Raw genomic sequence first — 27,347 nt, forward strand, 5'->3', positions numbered from 1 at the left:
ACACTAAAATCCTCTTTCAAGACTTATTTTCATCAAGACAAGGGTGTGAATGATAACCATTACCACTACCACACACACCAGAGGTGAGAGAACTTAGATGAAATGTTGAGAATAAAAACTTTCTGGAGCTATGAATAAACTTGGAAAATGAATTTAGTTTCATTTGCAATCAACAATCTGCATGACACAGTTGAATAGCAATGGGACTATGACAGAATTCATGCTTTTCTGTCATCCCTTTACAGTAGCCCCCAGAGAGGGAGTGTAAGAGTGAAGAGAAAGGAGTTTCTTACTTCTAACCATATTCCACCAGCATTGCTGCTAGCAGTAACTAGGGTTGCCTGGTGTAAGGTACACAATTCAAATAAATGCCATTAGGCTAGTCCAAAGCTGAACAAGGACCACTACACTGGCAAAGGTATGATTATAGGTTAGAGAAGCTCAGCATTTGTGTTTTCCTGTTCCTGTGTTTGTGTGTGTGTGTGTGTGTGTGTGTGTTGTATGTGTGTGTAAAGCAAAAGAAAAATTCAAGTGTTTTTTCCACATACCTTTCTCTTGTGACAGGGTCTCTGTCTGGCCTGAGTCTCTTTGAACAGATCAGGCTACTTGGTTATCCAGTCCAAGCATCCACTTTGCTGGAATAACAACCACATGCCACTAAGACCAGCTCTTTTAGTTTTTTTTTTTTTTTTTTTTTTTTTTTTTTTTTTTTTTAATGTAGGTTCTTAGGGTCTAACTTAGATTCCTGGGTGAGCCAGCTGACCCATCTCCCTAACTGCTCTAAGTGGACTTCATTTTATGTTCCTGACATAGAATGCTTAATAAAGGTCTCCAAAAAAAGGAGCTGGAAACAGTATTTATTTATAGCTTTCCACATATATCATGTGCATCTGGATAAGACCATTCCTGAGTCAGGGTGGGTGATGGTAAAAGAGAAAACAAATGAAAAATATACATTTATGACATGTTTCCAGGATATTGATTCTGAGGTTGCAAGGATTTAAAAAAAAATACCAGCAAAATCAAAATCAGAGGTTTTTTTTTTTTTTTTTTTTTTTTTTTTTTTTTTGAGAAGAGACTATCCTGAAAACTCTTCCCTATCCCTATTCAAAGAGAGAGTTTTACAAGCCTCTGGCTCAATCTGAACCATTAGTGTCCATCTCATTAAAGCTGAAAATAGTCGTTATCATGAAAATGTGATGTTGCCCAACCAAGCATGTTAAGCCAGGGAGTCAGAAATCAAACATTCTTTCCACTTGATGATTCCAATACACATGAGATAAAATTGCCATGAGATACAACTGTCAACTTCAAAGAAGAAAATAAAAAAGAATTTTTATTTTATTCATTTGCCTTACTTTGCATAACCCTGACTTGAATTAGGATGGACTTGAGAATGGGGTTCACATAGAATTTAGAGCATTACGATGATCAGATCAAGATTATTCCATGTAAAGCTCCTATACTCATCTAAAACTTACAAAGCACAAGCAGCTGTGGGAAGCAGCACAAACTCTGTCTGAATAGGCACTGTTTTTGGAGCCATGGACATTGTGGAATGAGATACTCATTCAGTCCTTTGGATTTTCCTCAGAAATCTTAGGATATCATACTGTTAGAAAAGAAAAAAAATTCATCCCATGCTTGAAAATAACTGGTTATTCGTTAGATATAACAAGCACCCCAGAAAATCACTGCAAACTAGTTAGTTCTTAATCAGTACAAATTCACTGCAGTAACCTCACCTCTCTAAAAGCAGCCACACAGTCCACAGACCTTCTGGCATCTTCCATTTCTAAAACTTTGTGTTTCCCCAAGCCCTAGATAAATTCAACATTGTTCTTCCCTTAGAGGCATAGTGCCTCACATGTGAACTTATCATTAGTAAGCACAATTTTAGCACAATAAGAAACAATTCAGTTGTTTGTTTCAGATACTACCATGAGGACTGCATATGACACAATCAATAGCCTGGTGGTGATCATTTATACCTGTTTCATGAACCATATGACTTTATCATTGGTCAGGTTGGAGAAACTCACAGATAATTTAACCTAGGAATATTTTGCAAAGTCTAAAATGTTTTTTGATTGTCGTGACTAAGGGGAAAGAGTTTAGTAGAAGGCAAAGGTATTCCTTAAATTCTGCCATGAGCAGCAGGATGTGCACCAACATCAGTTTATAAGGTCTACCTCAATAAACATGGTGTATTCCACCCAGTGAAGAATTACCCTGGCCCAAATGTTAAGCAGAACTGGCTACTGATAGCAGTAGAAAGTGAAGGCACATATTAGGAAGGAAAGTAAGCATTATCACAGAGAGATTCAAGGGCAGGAACTTGACCCCATAACCTGAGATAGGAATTGAAATAGGTCTTGGAGGAGAGCTGCTTACTGGCTTGCTCCCCAAGGCTTTTCAGCCACCTTTCTTATACAGCCCAAGCTCACCTATGCAGGGATGGTATACCCCACACTGGGATGGACCTTTCTATATAAATTAACAATTAAGAAAATGCCTAAAGACATGAATGTTGATCCGGATGTGGGAGAAGAAATTTGCTCCCTATTTATGGAAGTGCCAATTGCTGAAGCTAATATGGAAATGAGTGTAGGAGGTCCTACAAGTATAGACCTACCTATATCATCTACCACATGATATAGCAATTCTTCAACTGAGGTTCCCTCTTGCCAAGTATGTCCCATTTAGGGCTGGAAAGTCTACAGTCTTTTGCTCTGAACCTGGGCCAGTTGGTGGGTCTTTATGTTAGTCACAATCTACTACAAATAGAATATTCTTTGATGAGAGTTGAGAAATGCCAATAACAGCTCTTGTGAATTAGGTATAGAACAATAGGATTCAGGGAAATTACTACACAGGTGTGTCCATTCTGTAAAATTTCAAAAGCTGTGAACATAGCTGATTGTGAATTGAGACTGAGTTTCATTCACCATTTGATCACATGTTATCCTTTGATTAGACACTTCCTCAAAGATTTTCTGGACATAGTCTAAGAGAGAACAGACCTTCAGACGTGTTGTCATGCTGTCCTGTAGCAACAGAACCACACTTTCTAAAAAGTCCTCTCAATTATTACTCAGACTGGGAAATTTCTTTGTCTTTCTCAAAGAACAAATACTTAGAGATATGTAATTGTCACATTTTGTTATCCTTCCTAAATAACACTGCAGAGAAGTGAAGTCATAGTTATCACTTAACTAAAACAAGTCTGCAAAAACTAAAGTTCTCCATGTTATTTCCAGCTTGTATCATTTATGTTTATTCTGATTTTTCACGAGAATATTGAAAATCAATTTCCCGTAAAATCTAAAATACTTTCATGGTGTTTCAGGTAATTGGCTTCTAGAATTCAGTGCCTTATGATTTAATTTTATTATGATTTTGTAATTTCTTAATAAAAAATACTTCATCTAAAAAACTGTGAAGGTAAATTGACATTAACCCCTCTTGTATGAATGAAATGAATGAGGTAATTGTGCTAAAATGTTTGTTTTTAAAATAAAGTATTTTTTCTGAGAACATACTCTTTTGCCTATTAATTGGATTTTCCCAAAGCATATATGGAAGAAAAACAGAAATAGGGGTCAGGTCTAGAAAAAGTTCATCAAAAAGATTGAGCCTGAGTTTGAAGTGATTATTAGATTTAAATGAATGATTTAGATTCAGCATTTAGAAAACCAGGATGCTGGTATACATTTAATCCTGTGTGTGGTTCTTTGAATGGATGTGATATACTGCCAAAGCTGCCTTGCATTTCAACAATTATCATATAGTCCAGGCTTCTTGTATTTGTCTATGGTCTTACTGTCTTCATTTCAAAATCCATTATCTTTGTGTAATAATTTAGCACATTTAGAATACTATTTTCAGAATTAAAATCAAATAAAAATAAAATTTCAAGTAATTAATCTTTCAGTGGTTTACCCCCCAACATGTCCTGTCTTAATTTACACTTAGACCATTATTTAATAATGTGGGAAAATTCAAACTATACAGTGGCTGCTGTATCTGAGTATATGTTATTGTTACCTAGATAACTGTATACATATTTTATAACATTAGTCAGTGACTATATTAGCTTCTTATTACTAGGTAAATAAGTTTAAAACAGTCTCATCAGAAGCAGTAAAGGTTTATCTTGGCTCATGGGCTGAAAGACTCCCTATCAGTTATTTGGCCTGTTGCTTTGGACCCATAGCAGCACGCACACACTACATTGCTGTGGGTATATGTAGCAGAGGCCTGCACATTTCATGCATCTGGGAAATAAAGAGAGAAAGGACACACCCTGGTGCTTACCTGAATTCTAGTAAGATCTACTGTTTAAAGATATTCTTTCCTCCATACAACGCCATAAGCCATAACAAAGCCATTAGCACCTGGGCCCTGGGAAACAACTCAGATCCAAGTTACAGCTGTGGGCCATCACTGAAATTTGAATTATTCTGGGACAGGTTTGGCAATGGATACCCAACTAATTGAAACATGCAATAGGGCTGAGAAATGTTCCTCTGAAACCAACTATAACAGAGCTAAAATGGACCACTTTCACATAACATAGGAGCTTGTAAAGTTTTACTCTCCAAAATCACTATGGCAATATAAAATGCTCTTGACTTTATGCACTTTCTTTTCTGCCAACTTGCCTGTAAAAAGAAACAGAAGGCATTTTCTTACATTTATTTTAACCCAGAAGAAAGCTTGAGTTGAGAGAAGAGTGAACAGACAGTGGCAGTGCCTGGTTAACAGAAGGTGTTTTTTTCTTATTTCAAGCAAAATCTTCAGTACTTGCCCCTCCTCCAGATCCTTCAGTCCTCAAAGAATCAGGCACAGCATTGCATGGGGAAAGGTTAGCAATGGATCCTGTGGTTTAAGAAGGGACTTCAGGGAATCCTCTTTCCCATCTTGTACTTGTTCCCACCAGAGTTTATTTCTAGCTATCAGTAGTTTAACAGGTGGTTTGAACACTTTTAAAAAATCTAAGAATTGAACAATATAAGCCAATATTCTACTTTAAAATTTAGTACATTTGTGTTGCAGAGTCATGGTCTGGAAAGAATTCAGTTTATATGGAAAATTGCTTGAGATATTTGCCTAGAAATATTAATCTGAGATGCAATGTTCATGTATGTCAAAGGAAAGACTAGGAGAGAATGTTCGTACCTCTAAGAGAAAACATCAAAAGAAGGGTTTCTATTGTAAGCTGCATTTGGCAACAAAATTTGAGACTCTCAGAGGTCTCAGAGGAGTTGGTGCTTGGTGAAAGGACTGGTTCTGTGGAGTAAAACCTGAAATATCTTTAAGACTTGTGGCAGCCACAGGATATCACAGAGGAGTTCACTGAGGATCTAGTGATGTTGCTGTACCAGAAACTAAAGGCTTTGAACCACACCAGTGTCTCAGTACAATGAACACTGACTCATTGCAATGAACATTTTCCAGTAAAACTGATGGGACAAAGAGGTACAGTTTATGGCACACTGAAGACTTTGTTGCCACCAGGATAAAGTGAGAGGTGTTGAAGAAGCAAGAAAGAAAGAGAAGCAATTATTTTTCTGTTGTTGTGTTTTTGTTTGGTTGGTTTGGTTTTGGCTTTTGCTTTTGTTCTCTTCCTTGCTTACTTTTCTTACTTGCTTATCCCCTTCCCTAGGGGTTGTGGCAGGGAAGAGAGGAGGATATGGGGAGCTGGGATGTGAATAGAATGAAATTCCCCAAGAGACAATACAGAAGTTTTAAAAAAACCCAGAGAAGAGGAAAGTTCAGAAGGACATCATATGTTGTCATCTAGAGTCATCCACCATTGTATAATAAAGGAAATGATAGCATCAGCCAGCTCAGTAGTTTTCATGACTACACTCAATGAAGAGATATGCTGTATGTAGCACTATCTCATTCATGCTGGGAAGGATCCATTCTACAGAGCAGAGACTATCAAGAGTTACAGATGAGGATGGGTGTCCAGGTGATCTGACAATACCTTACATCTTAGAAATGTCTCCACTGGGGCCTGGAGTTCAGAGAAAACATATGGGGACTTAGATCAGTCAGGATGCAACTTCCCCACCAATGTGCTTCTATTAGAGGTTGAGAACATACATAAAATGTACAGAGCAACATCCTTCTCAAGCAGTGTCATCTAGGCCAACCATCATGGTGCTAAGTGTACACTAAGATGTAGACCCAGCCCTCAAACCCTCCTCTTCATGTCTTTGAAACATGGTTTGTAACATCCCACTTTATATCAGCTTCCTTCTCTGTAAAATGGAACGAAGAATTAAACTGACATTACCAGGACACTGTAAGATTTAAATATAGCCAAATACTCAAGATAATAGATGCATGAAACATTTCATGGCTATAGAAAAAAAAAGTTATTACTCAAGGATAGGATAGTTTATTTACAATATGTAATGTATCCTTAGAAACCTGTGAAAGAAAATATCTTAGTAAAATACCATCCAGAATTGGACACAGGCAGCCTGATCTTGAAGTTCCTGTACTCTTCATATGTATTCTATCTCCTAATGGGAGGGGACACAGTAGCATAAGTATATTCTCCCAGATGCTTCCTAATCTGGGGAGCAGCCTGAAATGTCAGAACTCTTTCTGTTTTGCTTTCTATTGTTATAACTGAAGATGGCTCAAAACTGACCTAGTTGTCTGAAGAACAAATTACTCCTCCTGAAGTAATTTAGACACAGATTTTAGTAGCAGACTGCTGCCCTTTCGTTCCTTTCTCCCACACAAGCATAAGTGAGAATCCAGACAATGTAGTCTGAACTAGTTATATCTTACTCTATTTGGATTGAAGTGTCCTGTCACACAATTTTTCACAAGCCCGGGCCCTGTGCTCCAAGCTGTGGCATGTAGCAGCAGTCTCCTAGAATTTGGAGTAGTTTCTCCGGAGCATCCTTCACTTTGACAATATTTCCCAGAAATATAAATGTTTACACTATGAAATTTGTGCATTACTAACTATATGATGGAAAGGGAGTAGTACATTAATGGCTTTAGGAAGTTCTACTTCAGGACATTCTACGGTTTAATAATGAAATCTTATTTCTCTAATGCACATTGGATAATAAGAAAGAAGTGTACTAGGAAATAGTTAGAAACACAACTTTAGAAATGAAGTGCCCCTTGTCTACTCACACTGTTTTTCCAACTTTCATTTTCTTCTGAAGTCTGTAGGCTCTATGCTTTTGCACTTCTCTTTAGTGACTGCTCTTGGAAACTGAAGTCAGTAACAAAAATAGTACATCATCAACTGAAACTATAATTCATGTAATAATAAATCACACTTTTACTTTGGACCAGAGCTTTAAAAAAGGTGAATCCATGATAAAACATATAGTAATAGACAAACACTAATTTGTGTAGAAATCCAATTTGATTCTCAACTGTATATCCCCTTTTCAATGGGAAACTTCACATTCATTTTTCCTCTTTCTCATCATCATTTTGTATGTTGGATACAGGATGGGATGCCTTCAAGTTATATTGGTTGTATCCTGAATTGTCTTTTTTTTTTTTTTTTTTTTTTTTTTTGGTTAGGTATCTATAGTTATATTGTGATTCTTAAGTTTTTCCATTAATTTTGCCTTTGGCTCTGTGGGTGTTTGCTATATATTATTGGAATGAAATGTACATTCCTTCAGCCCAGAAGTGTGAGACCGCAGGGATGCATTCAGGAGTAAAAAGGTTTTCCTTTGTTTGGAAAGGAAGGATGTCACTGTTAAGTGAAGCCATCTTCTTAACAGCAGTGCTGACCTGTCTGCACTGGTGAATAGCAACTAATACCAGCTAAGGAAGACACTGTGTCAGCTCACTTTACAGAAATCAACTAGTTAAAACAAGGGGATAAAACAAAGATCTTTATGCTGTGCACTGTTCAAATAAAACGGCTTTGAATGGCACCAAAATGACTGAACAGGGCACATGGGATGACATTCTCTATTGGCTCATGAATATAGCTAAATGAAGATAATAAGACTTACTGCTTGTTTGATCAATTGTATAATTGAGCTTCTATGTGCTCAAGGTGCTATTTAAAAGAAGTAATATATTATGTCCCGTTGCTCAAAATTATCATGAAAGTAAATCATATATGAACACACCTCTATAGGGAGCATCTATATGCTGTACAGTTAAGGCAAATAAAGAGGTAGTTGGAGATCTAGATTTTTGTTCCTGGTGGATTTTTTTGCACATTTATTTCTATTTTTTGGAAAGATATGGTAGGTGAGAATTTTTTCTTGTTTTTGAACTGACATTTATTATTATTTTTAGAAGAAACAATGTCTGAAAATGTCCTCTTAAAATCTAAGAAAGCACTGCCCTTATTACTCATTTGTGACACTCTAATGATAATGTTTCTTAAATTCTAGATTTACCAGAAAGATATAGCACTGTGACTTGTAGTAGGTTGTATTTTAACAAAAGGAACTGCAATCACTTGATATTGCTGGTTGAATTCAGTGAATGAGAAAGGAGAGAAAAAGGAATTACACTGATAAAAATTGTGGTTTACCTAGTAAGCCACTACTGGTTTCTGCATTTTAAATCTTTGTTTATATTGGGACAGAAAAGGAATACTGTCAAGGGTGTGAAGGTGAAAGGAGGGAAGTATACTCTTCTTCCTTTTGAACAATCAAAAAAACAAAAAACAAAAAACAAAATTTCTTGACTTGAAAAGCTTAAATTCATTTAAAAAAAAAAAAAACCTGCACTACTAAAGACTGAGATAAAGCCATTTTCACAGTAAAAGGGTTAAGGGAAACATACATTGACACATATACAAAGGCATATAAAAGCATATATGCTTTTTAAAAATATATTCATAATGTTGAAATAATATTTTATTCTGTCATTCAAAATAATACCATCCATCATTTAACAATATTCTTTTCACTGAGGATTGCAATTATTATTTAGTTTCAATAAATAAACATCAGAATGGAACATTAAAAATGAGAAACTAAAATTAATATACAAAGTGCAGAACCATCTATGGTTTTCAGAGGCACATTTTTTAAATGTTCCAAAAAAAATCTAGTTTTAACTTCCAACTGGCTCCCTGAGCTGTCTTTGCCTTGAAGCACCATAACATTAAAATCCTTCACTGCTGAGACAAATATTGTCTTAATATTTGTGTTCCTTCTTTATGATCAGCAATTTGGTTATTAAAGAGATTTGGCAAATACTTTTGCTTTTCTGCAGATGCAGGGAGCAGGCATTATCGTCCAATGTGAATGTAAGCCAGAATGATAACTATGCTAGTTAGTAGGATGGCAAGAGTCACTGAACCACTGTGGACAAAACAAAATGTGTGAATGAGTCACTAGCTGGATAGCACAGAATGTCAATTTCCTCAGCAAAGTTCAACAGAAAATAGAAATAATTTGAAGTAAAAAAAAAAAAAATGTGTTGCTGTGTTGTGCTGAAAAGCCTTTGAAAAGACAGGCTTCTCTATGTGAGTGGAATATTAACAAACTCAGCATCCCAGGATGCTAACAAGAAATGACACTTATATATATATATATATATCTGTGCCAAGCTAGCATCAGAACCAACTTGCATGGATTGTAGCTGAGCAGTTTTGATGAGTTATCTGATGCTAGACAGGGAAAATCCATGACTATTTGTTTATCCAACTTTACCTCTTGCCACCCCCAAGTCCCAGAAGATTCACTCCAACACTCAAAATTAAACTGACTTATTAGCTTTGATGAATTTATTTAATGACTTGCTGTTGACCTACATTTCTTACAAAATTAATATTTGTGTAGGGTGTAGTGATTGTCAACCTAATAGAAAATCTTGTAATGTAAGAAGTAAAACAATGTTCTGTTGCTATTTCTGCAGTAATGAGTATAATATAGATGATATATTGGCTATTTCTTTTACTTATTCTGGGAGATGTTAAATTAATTTTTATTTGCTGGAGAGTAAAACTAAACCTTTTTTTATATCCTCAACTTACCAAGTCATATGTATTTCCTAGAATATATTGCTCTTCCTCCAACCTCCTTCCACAGGTCACTTCTGCCCATGGCTCCACCCCCCCATGGGCGTGGTCAGTGCCACAGAAGGACTATCTCACTACAAGGAACCAAGAAATCATCCTGAGTGAGGTAATCCAGTCACAAAAAAAGGAACATTTTATGTACTCACTCATATATGGACTTTAGACCTAGAGCAAAGGATCACCAGCCTATATTTCACACCACCAGAGGAACTAAGGTGTATTCTAAGATATTCATTTAAGGTCCCTCACAGAAGGATGAAGGAAGAAGTCCCCCAGAGCACATGGGAAGTTGGGGAGCAGTGAATGGAGAGGGATTTAGGAGAAAGAGAAGGAGGGAGAGGATAGCATGTGCCACTAGGAACATTGAATCAGGGTAAGAATAGAAGACAGAAAAGAGAGAGAGAGAACATAAAAGAGGGAGCCATTTTTGGTTTTAAGAGAAAACTGAACCTAAAGAAATGTCTAGAGACCTAAAACTGACTCCAACTAACAATTTCAGCAACTGTGGAAAGGCTACTATAAATGCCCTTCCCTGATAATGAGATTGATGACTAACTTATCCACCATCATGGAGCTCTCATCTAGTACCTGCTGGAAACAGAAGCAAACACCCATAACTAAACACTGAGTCAAACTAGAATCCAGATGCTGAGAGAGAGAACAAGACCAGGTTGCAGAAACACATAGAGACCTGAACAAGGAGTAGCTAATGCCCCCCCCCAGACTGATAACTGGGAATCCAACATGGGACTGACTCAGACCCCCAAACATGAGTCTCAGTTAGAAGGACTGAGCAGTCTAAGGGACCCCAGACAGTGGAACCATGTATATTTCTAGTGCACAAAAGGGCTTTGCAGACACATACCCCACGGAGAGATACTCCCTTAACCTAGAGAGAGGAGAGAAGACCTAGTCTCTACTTCAAATGACTTGTCAGATATACATGACCCCATTGCCCTACAAGTGGAGTATGGGGTGGTGGGAAGTGATGGTGGTCAGGGTGCATATGACAGGGGAGAGAGGGTGGGAGGGAGGGAGGGTTGAGGGAGGGAGGGAGAGGGAACTAGGATCGATATGTAAAATAAAATATTTTAAGAAAAAAATAAGAAATTCAAATTAAAAAAATAGAACATCTATATTATCCCACCCACAGGCTTGGAAGAGCCAGGGGTCAGGGTAAATCAGAACACATTATCTTCCAGACGTGATAGGACTACTACATGCATCATCCCACAGCAACTGGTACTTCTTGAAGAAGGCCTGCAATATATCATGATAGCAACATTCTCACATGGAGTGACAGTGTGTCCTTGAGTTCCCACCACTAAATGAGGAGCCACATACTATTGATGGCTTCTGGAGGAGTAAGAACCAGTATTCTTGTTGCCCCCCCCCCTTTTTTTTAATGATGTGGCAAAACTGGTTTATTGTAAGTATTTACAAACTGATTTTGGAGGTTTCATTATCTGACAATGTAGTTTTGAAGTATACTATGTTTTATTGTTTTTATTTCCTTTTTATATTCCTGGTATTTAATTGTGATAACATGAAATTTTGTACTATTAAAAAATGTCTGATGTTATTAATCCCATTGCCCAAAGTTTTGATCAATTAAGCAAGGTTTATTTTCAGTAAGATGGGCTGTCTCCCTAAAGCTAGGTTTGAAAGAACAGTAGTGAACACGGGAAAAATGGGGTTTATGTAGCTCAAAAACTGAAAACTATGTGGGCGGGGGCAAGGTCCACGAGCTTTTAGTTATGTAGGAATGTGATGTAAAATCTCAAAATTATTTAGAAGGCATCTTTCTTATCAGTGTGGAGGTCTTGGTATAGGTAGGATTGCAAGATGTCAAATTGCAGAAAATGGTTCAAGGCATGGTCAAACGAGTTTTACAGAAAAGAGGAATGGATTTATTTTGACCTTGTAATAAGATGACTTCTAATCTTATAATGACATCAAGCTGGTCCATCAATGTATATATACACAGGTGGTCTTTTCAATTCAGTTTATTATAATTCATACACATACAAAAATGCAATCTTTCATTATTAGGGAATATATTTTTTCCTACTGCATGAATACTGCAGTATCTAGATATTCCTTTACCTTTAGTAACAGACTCTAATATATTAGCACAGAGGTTGAAAATCTATGCAAAAGTGTCTGAGAATTTTGTTAAATGAACTAGGATGTAGGTATGATTCAGAAAGGAATCAGGAGACGCTGGACACCTTTTCTACTCCCACCATGCTGCAACCAGTTGCAGATATAAATAGATGAGGAGTCACAGTGGCTGAAAGACCTCAAAATTTTGCCATTCATTGGCATTCATGCAGGAGTTAAGAAAAGAGGAATATGGCAATATTTCTATTGTATGAGCATATACATGGAGTTCAATGTGATGTTTGGATCATGCACACATTGTGGGATGTACTAATCAGGCTGATTAGAACTGACATTTCCTCAAACTCCTCCCACTTCCTTCTGCCACCACAGATAGTATTTTTTTTATTTTAAATGTTTTATTTATTTTACATACCAACCACTGTTGCCCCTCCCTCCCTACTCCTGCCCCCAACCTCCCTCCCCACAGTCCCCATCTACTCCTCAAAGAGGGTAAGTTCTCCCATGGGGAATAAACAAATTTTGGCTTTATCAAGTTGAGGCAGGATTAAGCCTCTCCTCCCTGGATCAAGACATAGCAAGGTTTCCCATCACAAGGAAGGGTATCCAAGAAGCCAGTTCATATACCTGTGATAAATTCTGGTCCAACTGCCATGGGCCCCACAAACAGACAAAGGCACAAACTGTCACTCACATCCAGAGAGCCTAGTTTGGTCCCATGCAAACTCCCCAGCTATCCATCCAGAGTCCATGAGCTCCCACTAGCTTGGGTTAGTTGTCTCTGTGGATTTCCCCATCATGATCTTGACCATCCCCCCCACCTTACTCATATAATCCCTCCTTTCTGCATACCATGAATAAAATAATCCCAGTGACAGATATTGGGAGTTCAAGCTGAAAATCAAAGAAGCAAAGCACCCATCCACTAGCTCTTACCTCTATCTCAGACCAAAATGAGTGGTACTGTCTCCGTAAATCCTGAGAGTCAAATGCTGACTGCATTGCTCTCTACCAAGCCTCAGACTACAATCCTGAGTTCCTGTCTCCTCCTACCTTATATTCCTCTCTCTGTCCAGCCATATCATTCCTGTCTCCACCTCCCTAGTACTGAGATTAAAGGCTTGTCATCCCAGGTGTTGGTATCACCTTTGTGTGAGCTGATTCTCTATTAGACTAGATTAAGTATATGTATCTCAGTGTGGTATTTAACTAACCAAATGCCTCTGTCTCCCGAGTCCTGATATTCAAGGTGTGTATCAATATTGTCTGGCTTCTATGGCTAGCAAGTATGGCTCCTGGGATCATCACTACTGCCTAGTCCTATAGCTGTGTCTATCTTTGCATTTTGATCTTTAGCTGCTTTATCAGATCATAAACAATATATTACCACATCCCTCCCATTGACTGGACTCCATATGCTCAGGCCAATGCTTGTCTGTGGACCTCTGCATCAGTTACTGGATGAAGGTTCTATGATGATAATTAGGGTAGTCACCAATCTAAATACAGGGGAAACCCAGTTCAGTCACCCTCTCAACTATTGCTTGGAGTCTTAGCTGGGGTCATCCTTGTAGATTCTTGGGAATTTCTGTAACGTGTACTGTTTTTTTGCCTGTCGCCGCTGGTCTTGTCCTGCTGCCGCACCAGCCCCAAATAATGTACAGAGACTCTGTATTTGATACAATGTTGTTGGCCCTGTTACTTGTTTTTTATCGGCTAGCTCTGCCTTAATTATTAACCCATTTCTGATGATCTATGTATTTCTCTTACCGGGGAGCCGGCAGCATACTGCTTTCTCCAGACTCTCCATCTTGACTCCTTTCTACTTCCTATTTTCTCCTTGTCTCCTAGTCCCTCCTATCTTCCTTTCCTATTGGCCAACAGTGCTTTATTATTAACCAGTATGAGAAACATATATACATCTCCCATCATCTCCTCTTTTCTGTCTAAATAAAAAGAAGGGTTTTAACCTTAACATAGCAAAATATATTATACAACAGTTATCAAGTAAGACTCACAGTTAACAATATTTAGTCCATTAACATTTAGCAAGATTTGAAGAAAATATTTCATCATCTATCCTATCTTTGTGTGTCTAAAGTCTATGTATCTTATCTTTAATACTAAGGAAAACTATAACCATAACTATCTGTCTTTAACTCCCTCAAAGACCACAGAAGGATAGTATATAAGCTCTAGAAATGACAGAGACAAATCACTGCCTGGTCACCCAAGGTTTTTTTGTAATCTTCCATCTTCAGCCCATAGGCCATAGTGTGTCTAGCAGACTCTTTAGTAACGCAGGAAACTTTAAACTGTCTTCTTGGATTGGCAGTTTATCAGTCACTTTTCTCTGTGCCCTGCATACTGTCTCACAGACTCTTCCATGAAGTAGGAACTCTGTAGCAATGTCCATCTTGAATCAGCAGTCACTTTTTTGTGGGTCCTGTATGTCCAGTTTATACAGTATAAAGTCAAACAGTCCAGACAAGAGCAGTGTCTTGTCCAAATGGCTAGTCTTGCCATATTGGAAGCAAACTTCATAATGTATTTTTTCGATGTCCATCTTCCTTTCTGGTGTAGGTGGTATTGCCAAGAGCAATTATGTCTCACTGTCACAAAAACCCTAAACCACTTTAAATGCCATATTCTGTAGGTCTTTGAAAGGTTTGAAGAATGCCTATCTATCTCATCTCTGTATATCTAGAAAACTTAACTAACTTAACTATATCTGACTATCATAGATACTGTCTATAATCTGTATTGAATTATACATTACATTTCTAAACAATACTTAAACAAGAGGAGAAATATATATATCACAAAATTGACCTTAAATTGTATCAATAAATGAAAATCCATTCCAAAACAAAGTATTCATATCTATACCAGCTTTCTCTCTAACCACATAATGGCTGCTTCTAATAAGATATCTCTTTCACTGCTCTCCTCTCATGACCTGTCTCCCCCCTCCCTCCCTCAACTTGACCATCCTGTCCTTGTATGTTCTCATCCCCATCCCCTCTCCTCTACCCCATCATCAGTTTACCCAGGAGAACTTATCGATTTCTCCTTCCTAGGGTGATCCATTCCTGACTCTCTTAGGGTGCTCCTTATTTCCTAGCTTCTCTGGGGTTGTAGATTATAGCTGTGTTATCCTTTTCTTTATATCTAGTATAATTCTGGATCTGGGTTACTTCACATAAATTCAAATTTCATGATTATTTTTTTTTTAAAATTTTTTTTTTTTTTTTTTTTTTGCTGCTGAGTTGTATACCATTGTGTAAATATATTGCATTTTCTTTATCCAGTATTTAGATGCGGGGCATCTAGGTTGTTTCCAGATTCTGATTTTTACAAATAATGCTGCTATGAGCATAGATGAGCAAGTGTCCTTGTGGTATGTTTGAGCATCCTTTGGGTATATGCCCAAGTGTGGTATGACTGAGTCTTGAGGTAGATTGATTCCAGATTTTCTTAGAAACCACCACACTAATTTCCAAAATGGATGTTCAAGTTTTTACACCCACCTGTAAGGAGTAAGGTTTTTCCTCCTGCCGCTGGTCTTGTCCTGCCACTGCACCAGCCCCAAATGACAAACCAAGACTCTGTATTTGATATAATGCTGTTGGCCAGTTACTTGTTTTTTATTGACTAACTGTGTCTTAAGTATTAACCCATTTGTGTTAATCTATGTATTTCCACGTGGTCTTATTGGAGAGCTGACTGGCATCTTGCTCTCTCCAGACTCTCCATCTTGACTCCTCCTTCCTACTTCCTCTTTCCTCCCTGTCTCCTAGTCCCGCCTATCTTGCTTTCCTATCGGCCAACAGTGCTTTCATTAACTAGTCTGAGAAACATATTTACAGAATCACATCTCCCATCATCTCCTTTTTTCCTTCTAAATAAAAAGAAGGGTTTTAACCTTAACATAGTAAAATATACCACACAACAGTTATCAAATAAGAATCACAGTTAACACTATTTAGTCCATTAGCATTTAGCAAGATTTAAGAAAATATTTCATCATCTATCCTATCATTGTGTGTCTAAAGTCTATGTAACTTATGTTTAATCCTAAGGAAAACTATAACCATAACTATGTGACTTCAACTCCATCAAAGACCACAGAAGGATAATATATAAGCTCTAGAAATGACAGAGATTATACACTGCCTGGTCAGTCACCTGAAGTTCTTCTGTAATCTTCCATCTTCAGCCCACAGACCATAGTGTGTCTGGCAGACATTTCAGCAAAGCAGGAAACTTTAAACTGTCTTCTTGTATTGTCAGTTTGTCAGTAACTTTTCTCGTGTCCTGCAGACTGTCTGGCAGACTCTTCCATGAAGCAGGAATTCTGTAGCAATGTCCATTTTGAATGAGCAGTAACATTTCTGTGTGTCCTGCAAGTCCAATTTATATAGCATAAAATCAAACATTCCAGACAACAGCAGTGTCTTGTCTAAATGGCTAGTCTTGCCATATTGGAAGTAAACTCTATAACGAGTTTCTTCAATGTCCATCTTCCTTTCTGACGCAGGTGGTGGTGCCAGGACCATTTCTGTCTAATTGTCAAGAAAATCCCTAAACCATTTCAAATGCCATATTCTGTAGGTCTTTGAAAGGTTTGAAGAATGCCTATCTATCTCAAATACATCTCTATATATCTAGAAATCCTAACTAACTTAGCTCTAAGATTTTACTAACATAGGCAACTCTCTATAGTCTGTACTAATTTGTACATTGCATTTCTAAATGAGCTATATAAACACAATACCTAAACAAGAGGAGAAATATACATATCACAAAATTGACATTAAATTATATCAATAAATGAAAATCCATTCCAAAACAAAGTATTCATATCTATACCATAATTCCCTTTTTACCTTTAAAAAGAATTGGCTGTGATCATTAACTATTTATAGTCAACCCCATTTAAATGAAAACAAATATTTATAAACAATATTTGGGAATTTGGGCATCATTCTTTCCAAACTACCTCCTGCTGATAAAGGGCGCTGTCATGGGAATCCTAAGAAGATGCAGAAATCCTGGCTGTAGTCTGCAAGGCTGCCTTGTTCAAGCTGTTTTGAATGTTGGGTCACCAGGAATGCTGTTTCAGGGGGTCTGGGTTGCTCAAACCCTATTAGTCTGGAAGGAATCCACAGCTTTTCATTTTCTGTGGAAACAAAAATAGAAATCCTTTTCCCCAGTAACTTGTCTTTGAACTTAAATTTTGAAGTGAAAGCATTTTTAAAATATGTAAATTGAATTAATCCAGCAACATGTCTTTTATCTGCTGTCATTTCCTCAGAAGTCAAGCAATTTAAAGACAATAGAATAGTATATGGCACCCATAATTTTTCTGTGCTTTCCAACTTTGCGTGGCTTTTTTATTACTGTTTCTGTTAGTTGTATTTTTTTTTTATTTTTTTGAGACAGGGTTTCTCTGTGTAACTTTTATCTGTCCTGGAATTCACTCTGCATACCAGGTTTATTTTGAAATCACAAGAGATCTGCTTGCCTCTGTCTCTCAAGTGCTGGGATTAAAGGTGTGTGCCACCACACCCAGTTCCTCTTTTTCTTTTTATTATTTTTTAAACCATTTTATCTTTTCCTTTTTCTTTCCCAAATCTGCTTCCCAAGTGCTGGGGAAAACGTTACTCTTTACACCCACCAGCAGTGGAGGAGTGTTCACTTTATTCCACATCCTCTTCAATATAATCTGTCTCTAATGTGTTTGTATCTTAGCCATTCTGAAATATATAAGATGGTATCTCAGAGTAATTTTGATTTGCATTTCCCTGATGAGAAATGTTGAGAATTTCCTGAAATGTCTTTTAGCCATTTGAGATTTCTGTTAAGAATTCCTTGTTTAGATCTGTAACCTACTTTTAAATTGGAGTATTTAGCTTATTGATCACAGATACTATTTTCAAAAACCACTGGTGTATGTGTAATATTTCCCTCTGTTAATTAACCAATGTTTCCTGGAAAAACTGACCTGTGGAGAAGTGAGTTGTGGAAATATTCAGGATCTCTTTCCTCTAAGGAAATTTTGGAAAGATGATTCTGCAGTTAGATTTGAGCATGGACAAATGTCAAGCAGAGAATCAAAACAACTTCAGGGAATGTTGAAGGTGATCCTAATGCAAATGTTGTAAGTGATGCTAGAAAAGTAATCATTTGATATTGTCGGGGCTGGCTAGGACTCTCATCCCTACCTGGCACAAACAAGGAGCCTGAAGCAGTGGGAAGAAAGAATATGTCATATGTCTTGGAGTTAGCCTAAGGCAAGGGTTTAACAACAGTACACATCTTTGATTCCTACCTGGACTGTGAATGAGTGGAAATAAGCTGAGGGGTGAGAATATCTTATGAAACTCAAAGGCAGGATGTGACACTCATAATATCCACTGCAAATAACCTAATGAATGCAATGTATTTTATATTTATCTGCTTGTCTGGTGATTTGTCTTACAGAACTGTTTTCCAGATTATTTTAGAGTAGTGAACTGAATTGAATGAAAACAGGGAAGTAGGAAAAACAGTATATGATTAAGGATCATTGGTATAGGAAGAAGGATATTTGACTATGCTTTTTACTTTCTGAGTGAGAATGTCACAGAACATTGTTAGGTTTCCCAGTGACTGAAACTTTCCAGAAAGGTATTACATTTGTTTGTAGGCTGTCATACCACCATTGAACATCTGATCACTTGGGGAATTCATTCTAGGAGGAGGTTTCTCAGTTATTCAAAACAGCAAGCATTGTCTTTTCATTGCATTATAAAAGTAACACATTCTGTGTGATAGGTTCAATTCTATTTTCAAGTTAGAATATTCTCTGCTATGTAAACATTCCCCACATGTTCAGAATTACATTTTGATGGTCTTGCTTGAGCATGAGAAATACAGGATTGCAAGCAGCAGTGAGAAATGGAGGGCAAATTGAGGACTTTAGTGTCTCCTAAGAGTTGTCAAATGTTTCACATAAATTCTATAAAATATTTTCTGTCCTCAGAAACAATTTTGGACTATTCAATAATTGTTCTTGTAAGGTAAAAAGGAAGTGGGAAGATTGGTTGAAGGTGAAGCTTTCTGTGCCTGTTAACTATACACATGATTTTATTGAAGACAGATTATAAATTCTATGTTAATTGTTTGACCCAAAGTATAGACCAGCAACTGCTGCTGCTGAGTTAGCATGTCACTATGTCACTTGCCAAATTCAGCTGAGAGCATGAAACTAAGTGTTTGTGTTAATATTAAATAAGATTAGGAACATGAATCTAGTGCCTACATTTTCCATTATTCTCCAAATCTGAATAGAAGGCAGAATAAAATCAAGGTGAGGGAAAATGCAATATCAATTTTCACTATCCACTGAGCACATCTGAGTATTGAATGCTCAGTCTTGGCAGAATAAATATTTAAAATATGATATACTCTTATTGATAAGAAATACAGGTGCAAGGTAAGTGATTTTTGTTTTTTTCTCTAAATGAAAGTAGTCAAGCTCCAAGCTATGCTCTTTCCTTGACTGCTGAGATTTTCACCAATTTCATAACATAACATCCAAAATATGTATCATAACAGCAGATCTCCAGGGTCCGTGCTGTTTGGGAAGAGTTTGGTTGCCCTTTCAAAGAGTAAAGGACTATGTTAGAAAATCATAGATACTAAATGTATGCAGAGGAGTTTGAGGCTGGCTAAAGAATGTTATGATATATTGTTTATAATTTTTTAAAACCACTGGAGATCAAAATAGCAAAACAGCTACACAAATTAGCTATAGAAGTCGGGCAGTGGTGGCACATACCTTTAATCCCAGGACTCAGAAGACAAAGGTGGATGAATCTCTCTGAGTTCAAGGCCACCCTGTACTACACAAGATTGAATCACTCTAAAAGAGTAACAGAGCTCACTCTTTTAATCTCATCACTAGAGAGGTATAACACATAAGCAGAGGGTCTTTGGTGGTCAGTATCAGACACTGATTCTCCAGCTATGCTGAGGAGAGGCAGCAGTCTGAAGCTTGGTGAGAGCCTTTACCACTGAGGATTCTTGGAAGTAGGACAACCCTTTCAGCTGGATAGAGGTAAGATCCACTGGCTTGGCTGCTTTGCTTCTGTGATCTTCACCTTGAAGTTTGAACCCCTGTATTTCCCTCTGGGTCTTATATTTCTTGTGTTACAGAATATGCATGATCAGAAAGGAGACCAAAGAGGAGAGAGCAGAGATGAATTACAGCTATTTTTAATAAATTAATATGGACTTAAGGTATTTTCCATTATGTTTGTATAATAGCAATGTTAATTACACTAGACAAAGAGCAGAGCTGTTGAGAATTCTTTTCATGGATACTTTTCCTCCAAATTGCAACATTTCTAACTAAACGGGCATTGTGCAAAGACTTTATCATGACAGTTTTTAAAGTACTCTGGCAGATGTATTTATTGTTTGGTTCAAATCGATGACCTATTTTAATCCTTGCCACTTTACTCCTTTGGTCCAGAGACTTTGGTTCAGACATAAAGATAAAAGAAAACGGAATAAAAACTACATGAAATAAAAATTAAGTACTGTTTGCTAAAAAACAATTGTGCATTAAGGAAAGCATCATTTGAAGTTTATTTGCCAGACATAATAACAATTTTAGTTCTAGTTGTTTTGAACCCTTGAATGTGGACTCATTATCTACATTAGTAGGATAAATAATACATTATAAATGATAAAATATTGTATTTGTTAACCAAAAAATAATAATGTCAAATATAGACTCTGAGATATCTTACATACATTGTCAGTTAATTACTATTTTTACTCTTTAATATATGATTATTCTCATTTTTAATGTGGTAAATTTGTTCAAACTACAGGGAAGGTCAGCAGGTATTTGAAATTATATTTTTTTGGTGCTATAGTCAGTAATCTTTTTCCTGTGATATTAATATCTGTAGTCACAGATCTAAGATCCTAGTGAGTCCAATTCCTAGAAATAGTAAACTTATTCATTTGCTACTTAATTATCTTCATGGAAATGAGTTACTACCTTTTTCTTTTTCATGGTTTAAGAAAAATGTCACAGTTATTTCTTCCAACATTTGTAGATATATTCACCTATCTCTAGACTACTTTGATGACACTTGTACTCTTATTATATAATAAACTAGGTATTTGGAGAATTCTCTCTGTATGAAGAGGACTTTTATTGATTACAATTGAAGTATAAGTTTACTTTTAAGGAAGAACTTCCTTGCTCAGTTCACATCATCCGCATCCAGAATTTCATATGAAGATGAAGAATGAATTGGGTACTCCATAAAATCCTCAAAATATAATTTTCACTTGAAGACATCAAGCTATATAGTTAGTGCTGGAATGTGTTCAGTGCTCTGCTTGTATGCTCTTCTTATAGAATTCCTAGTTTTCATGTAGCAAAACTGTTGGTGGTATATGAAAGCTTTAATCAATATAATCACTAATAACTATTCTGTATTTTCATTTAATTGCATGAAATTTTTCATTTTAAGAAAATCCAAAAATCAGCATTTACAACTAAAGAGGGAATTTATTTGAAGATATGTCCATTTTAAACTGTGATGTTTCTCATATTGGTTGTTTTATTGTACCATCTCTGTACAACTGAAATGGCATAAACTCATATACTATGGATGACAACAGAACTGGAGAACTTCCATTGTTCCAAAGGTCAAGTCACACAGGTTATTCTACTAGCATTTTATAGAGCAAAACTGACCACAAGGGTCTGCCTAACTGCAAATAAAGGGAAGTAAAGGAGCTGCACAGTCATGCCTTTCTCTTGACCACCTACAAACGTGCAGGGACCACATCTCTTCTGTATTTAACTAGGCAGTTTTTCAGAGCCAAGAACACAGAGTTTTCCCTTTAAAGACTGTCGCAAGTACACCTTACCCACAAATACTGAACTCACGAATGGATGACCTGCCCTTGCTTCTTCTGGTATAGCATTTCATATTGGCTAAAGCCTTGTGATTGTTTTATGAGACTGATAATAATAATTTATACTACATCATAGAAAAATGGAAACTGTCAGAGATCAGCAAATATCCTAAAGTGTTAAAACTACTTGGGATTAGATGAGCAATTTTGAATGAGTCTTTCTGGAAATGAGACACTTTTCTTTCAACTAAACAGCTTCTTCTATGACACCTAATTCTGTGCTCTTCGAAGGAGACAAGCCCAGGCATTTCCTGCTGATAGCTCCAGTTATTTCCCATAAAAAGAGCTCTCTAGCCATACATCACAACCATGTTGTCATAACTGATTTCTTTTCAAGTCCTGTTAGGAAGAAATAGTACCAATTTTTAACGATTCTAGAAGCATGCAAAGTTACATGTGAGAAAAGAATTTTAGTCAGTTTATGGGAAATAAATGGTTCTTCTTTAAGCCTGGTCTTTTGCAGAAATGTATGTAGTTCTAGTAATATTATTCTTATCTAATACTATTATTATTTAATGATCATAATTATTACCTGATAATAATTATTGGTATATGGACACTTTATGTTCCTTAGACCTCTACACCTTAAAAAATCTAAAGTATAATTATTTTCAAATTCCTTTATGTACAAAATGAAAGAACATATTAATACAACTTGATTTTAAGCTTTGGAATCTGTAGAACAACCTGGCAAAATTTAGGAAATAAAAATTCAATTGTACACCAAATATGAATTTGCACTGAATTGAACTCAGGGCTTTTCCTCTGTTGAAGTTAATAATGATTATTTTTAGTTTTGGTAGTTTATTGTAACATGGCTGTTTTCTTAGACTCAGTAACTCTTTGAAGACCAACTGTCTCTGTTGCTGGTGGTGATGTTGTTATGAGAGGGGTTTAAATTGGTGTAAATAGTTTCAAACTATTGATACAAATTATGGCCAAGAAACTGATTTTTTTTAACTATAGTTTTGATTTTAAATGGTTTCTTTTTTAAACTAACATGGGAGTAGGTATGGTCTTGTTGGAGGAAGTATATCACTGTGGTGGTGGGATTTGATGTTGCATATATACCCAACCTATGCCCAGTATATAGTTCACTTCCTGTTACTTGTGGATCAAGATATAGAACTCTCAGATTCTTCTCCAACACAGTATCTGCCTGCATGCCATCATGCTTCCTACCATAATAATAATGGACTAAATCTCTAAAATTATAATCCAGCCTATTTAAATGTTTTATTTTTTTTCCTATTTTACATATCAATCCCAGTTACCTCTTCCTCTGTTCCTCCATCCCTCCCTCCTATGCCCCCAGACTATCCTCCCATCTCATCCCCCCCTGCACTCCACAGGGAGGGTGATGCCTTCAAGGAGGGATCAAAAAAGTCTGTTAGGTCATTTGGAGTAGGGACTAGGCCTTCCCTCCTGTCTCTAGGTTAAGGGAGTATCCCTCCATGGGGAAGGTGCTCCCAAAATGCTTTTTTGCACCAGGGTTACATCCTGGTTCCACTGTCAGAGGTCCATTACACTGCCCAGGCCTTTTAACTGAGACCCATGTTCAGGGGGTGTGAGTTAGTACAATGCTGGTTTCCCAGCTATCAGTCTGGGGGTCCATTACTTCTCGCTTGTTCAGGTCAGCTGTCTCTGTGGGTTTCTATAACCTGGTCTTGTCCTCCCTCTCTGCATCTGGATTCTAGTTTGGCTCAGTGTTTAGCTGTGGGTGTCAGCTTCTGTTTCCATCAGCTACTAGATGAGGGCTCTATGATGGTGGATAAGTTAGTCATCAATCTCATTATCAGAGAAGGGCATTTATGGTAGCCTTTCCACTATTGCTCAAATTGTTAGTCGGGGTCAGTCTTGTAGGTTTCTGGGCATTTCTCTAGAGTCAGTTTTCACTTCAAACCTATAATGGCTCCCTCTTTTATGGTATCTCTCTCTCTCTCTCTCTCTCTCTCTCTCTCTCTCTCTCTCTCTCTCTTCCTCTTGTCTATTCCTCCTGTGACTCAATCTTTTATAAGAGTTGTTGTGGTCATAGTGTCTCTTCACAACAATAGAAACCCTAAATAAGATTCTTAGCTTTACAAGACAATAATGTAAGACTAAAAGGGAAAATGTAATGTTTGATGTGTTTAAGTGAAATCAATTCTTCCATTAACACAAATGATAAAAATAATTGTCAAAATATGGATGTAAATAGATAACAGAGCCTAATTGAAACATTCCATTTCAAAAATATTAAGATTATATCTTCTATAATCCAAATATTATGATTTATTTGAAATAATAATAGATAAGTAGACTGGTGGAAGTGAATAGGAAATGGAAATACCCATATTTAAAAAGAAAACCCACATTATGATAGAAATGTCACTGCAAATCAAGAATGTGTTCTGAGAAAATATAATAAATGAGACCTAGTTGTTAACCATATCAGTGAAATCTGATGATGTGTACACTGTATTGCATTATAATTTCAGAGGCATGATCACAGAAGTAATAATGAAGAACAAATCAGCAAAATGCCTAGAGCATAACTTAAAAACACCTTTGGTAGCACCAAGTTTGGAATAGATTTTTCAGGATATGAGAACTAATCATAGAAGAAATCATGGATGAATTATATTCCAGTATGAAACTCTGAGAATTACATGGTTTCTTTTCATTTCAGATACCTCAGAGAATAGAGTGGTATTCATCAAAGGAAGAAGGGAGTTATCATAGGGAAAGATGGCCAGCATCACAAATCTCCTGAAACAGGTAAGTTAAAATCACAGTGATATGCTTACAGCCATCCACCAGAGTGGAAAAACTAAACTAAATGAAACGAAACTAAACTAAACTCAAAACAAGACAAGCAAGCAAACAAACAATAACAACAACAAAAACAAGAAGTAAGGATTCCTGTCAATAAAAAATGGAAACTCTCTAACACTTTTGATTAGTGCATGAGCTAACAAACCGTTTCATACATCATTTACATATTGTTGTCCCAAGAGAAGATACGTAAGATTTATGACTCTGTATACAATTAAATACTAACTCAGCCACTGTCAGAATACCAGCTTCAGAAGATAAGGACAGGCACAAATCCTAAAACCTAATTCAGGCTGAAAAGTTTTAATGTATTTTAATGGAGGTCAGTGGTATTTCTTTTCAGAGACCTAAAATGAAAAATAAATTGTCAAGTTGAGAAATCAACTGTTTACACAAAATGAACAATTTGTTGGTCAGCTGCTGATAGTAGTAGTAAAGACCAAAGAAACAAATCCCAAGAAACAATTCTTACCTTTAACCAAGATGAAAGACACAAAGATAGAAATAAAAGTCCTACATTTAAGTACTACATTTAGAGCTAAATGGGGGAGAGCTCATTAGAAAACACTGAGTCAGAAAAGCACTAATTCATTATGTACTTAATCTCTTTCTTCCAGAAAATGTTATTCAAAATTTGGAAAAGATTGAAGAAATGTTTTGGTGTTTTATTAGAGAATTGCTGGACTTAATTCTATTGATTAGACTCCTCTAAATGCCATGAGGGCATGGGAATTGAGAGATGGCTCATGATTAAGACCACCGGATATTCTTCCAGAAGGCTGAGTTTAATTCTCAGCACTCACATAGTGCCTCTTTAACTGTAACTTCAGTTCCATATAATCCAACACCCTCTTCTGCCTTCTGTGCACCCTGCAGAAACATAATGCACAGACAAACATACAGATAAAACACAGAGAAATTACCTTATTTTATATCTACCTAAAACCAGAGTGTGTGTGTGTGTGTGTGTGTGTGTGTGTGTGTGTGTGTTTAAAAGAAGTTAAGTCACTTGGGATGACAGCTCCTCACAAGAAACATAAACAAGCAAAGCAAAACAATACACAAAAAACAAACAAACATACAAACAAACAAACATACAAAAAAAAGTACGAAGCATTAGAAACCTTTGATGCCTCCCAGAAGTTGAATGTAAGCCTCTTTATTGAAGACCTCTCACTCTTAGGACACAGGATTTGAATAATTTTTTCCCATGATTTAGTTTTCCTATGGTTTAAATTCCATGGCAAATGGAAACAATGACTATTCTTATCTGGTTATGATACTATGAACCACAACAATGACCAACATGGCAAGATATACCTAAAGCAGAAATAGTCATATCCAAATGCTGGTGGTAACCAACAGCTGTCTAATTAGACTTAAGGTCCATTCACTGGGAGGAAAATCATGTCTGGCACTAGAAATATAGCCAGCTTATCAGGTCTTCTATTGAGGTCATAAATTGCTTTGGGAAGAATCCATTACAGCCACTTGGCTAAACAAGCATAATATCTTACTACATCCTAAATTTTATTCCTATACTCATACATAAGTGTAACTACTATTCTTCATCAAAGAAGCCTCACTAACCACTTACAACTAGATAAACACATGTCAACAGAAAGTGCAAAATTCAGTCTCAGCTTGTACATCACAGCTTGTACATCTATGGCTCAGGGAGCATTGTGGATGAAGGGACTGGAAGATTTGTTAAGAATCAGAATAACAGGAAATCAGCTGTGATACAGTCTTTCTAGAAACAGCCACAGAAAAAGACCAGAACAATGTCTATATAAATAGATATGCTAGATGGAAGGGGGGAAATATGAGGGTGTCTTATGTCTAGACAAATAACTACACACAGCTAAATTACTTTCTAGAGACAGACAGGGACACACACAGAGAGAGAGAGATTTGCCCATGCCCCCCTCTGTGTGTGTGGGGGGGTGTGTGTGTATGTGTGGGTAGGTGTGATAGCCACAAAGAAATTGAGGCTATCACTTGGATTATTGGAAAGGGGACATGGAAGGATTTGGAGGGGTGGAACTTGGAAAGAGCTAGAGGGAGGAAGGGAAATGAGAAAATGATGTAATTATACTTTAAAGTGAATAAAATCATTTTCAAGACTTTTAAAAAGCTGTGCTACCACCTAAAGCTGTGTTGATGTTCGTGGGCCATGTTGGTGCTAGGGGCTATGTTGATGTCCTTCATATGTGTTGCTGAAAGGATTATGATGGTATCTGTGATCTATGCTACAGCAGAAGACTGTGTTGAGGTCCTTGGCATGTGCTGATCCCAGAGACCATGTGGATATCTGTGGCCAAGCTCTAGCTGACTGTAAATGGCAAGGAAGTGGTATCAATAACTGCAGACA

The sequence above is a fragment of the Phodopus roborovskii genome, unplaced genomic scaffold (assembly GCF_943737965.1).
Source record: "Phodopus roborovskii unplaced genomic scaffold, PHOROB, whole genome shotgun sequence".
Taxonomy (NCBI): Eukaryota; Metazoa; Chordata; class Mammalia; order Rodentia; family Cricetidae; genus Phodopus; species Phodopus roborovskii.